Raw genomic sequence first — 1,624 nt, 5'->3', positions numbered from 1 at the left:
TGCAGGTTTGTGCTGTCGTGCCTGGCGTGAGCGTGCGGAGAACGCTTCGCCACTGGCAGCACGTCAGGAGCACCAGAGGCTGAAACTATGGAGCTCTGCACTAGGATGAGCCCTGTGACTTCCACAGCTCGGTACAGCCATGGGAGGAATATGGAGCTGAGTGGTCAGAAGAGAAAATAAGTAGCCAAGGTAAAGACATCAATTGTAGGACCCAGTTTCAAAGGCTGTATATGCTATCGCAGTACTAAAGCCAAGGCACCAGGAACAGTATGGTGTATTTGCAGAGGCCCTGCTGGAGGTCCAGATTAGATACCCTTCATATCTTGGTTTAGCAAAGCTTTGGATGTTGCCTGCCATGACCCCTCACATACATAGATGTTCTTCCTGTTTTGGTTTCCACATTCAAGCAATAACTCAGTATGTCCAAGCATACGCCTCTGCCAGTAAAAGATGAGATCCCTGAAGGAATGTCCCCTGTCTTGAAGAGGTTTGTCCCCTCCTTTCACAGAGACATGACTGTGATCATGGGAAAGGAAGAAAGTCAAGACTAGCCTGTTAATTGTATAGCAGTTATCTGCTTTCTACTGAGCTGCCATAGCAAACCTGAGCATGCAGCAGTGTGTCAGAGGCAGCCTGAGCTAGGAAATTTTTGCAGGGTCAGAAGGGAATCAGAGAATCAAAGAATGGTTTGGCTTGGAAGGGATCTTAAAGATCATCTAGTTCCAACCCACCTGCCGGGGACAGGGGCACGGTCAGGTTGCTCAAAGTCCCAGGCAACCTGGCCTTGAACACTTCCAATTATGTACACATATCTGGACAACCTGTTCCAGTGTCTTACAACCCTCATAGTGAAGGATTTCTTCCTAATATCTAATCTAAGACTACCCTCTTTCAGTTTAAGTCCATTACTCCTTATTCTATCAGCACACTCCCTGATATTGTCCCTTCCCATCTTCCTTACAGGCTCCCTTTAAGTACTGGAAGGCTGCAGTAAGGTCTCCCTGAAGCCTTCTCTTCTCCAGGTTGAAAAACCCCAAGTCTCTCAGCCTGTCCTCTTAGGGGAGATGCTCCAACCTTCTGATGATCTTTATGACCTTCCTCTGGACCTGCTCAAACAGGCCCATTTTTATTGTACTGGTGTCCGGAGAGCTGGATGGAGTACTCCAGGTGAAGTCTCAGGAGAGCAGAGGGGGAGAATTGCCTCCCTTGACCTGCTGGCCACAATTCTTTTGAAGCAGCACAGGATGTGATCTGCTTTCTGGGCTGTGAGCATACAATGCTGGCTTATATTCAGCTTTTCATTCACAAGCACCCACAAGTCCTCTGCAGGGTTGTTCTCAATAGAGAAATAACTCCTCGCCTGCTTGCTTAGATGTTTCCTCATGTGGTGATTGGTGGACATTTGTCATATGCTGGTACCACCTCTGAAATGCTGATGGATTTGCAAAGTTCCCGTTTGTTGACAGCTTTCGGAGAGAAAACCTGCTGTTCATGGTTAGCTGCCTGGGGGAAAGGTCTATGTGTGGACAGGCTTTTGACTCCTCTTCTAGAGTGGGGGTGGACGGTCTGCTACGTGTTGCAGCATGTGAATGATTCGGTTGGCTTGTAGTGCCAAATTGTTGCA

The sequence above is a fragment of the Merops nubicus genome, unplaced genomic scaffold, assembly GCF_000691845.1.
Source record: "Merops nubicus isolate BGI_N331 unplaced genomic scaffold, ASM69184v1 scaffold15700, whole genome shotgun sequence".
NCBI classification, from domain to species: Eukaryota; Metazoa; Chordata; class Aves; order Coraciiformes; family Meropidae; genus Merops; species Merops nubicus.
This window is presented reverse-complemented; position numbering follows the sequence as displayed.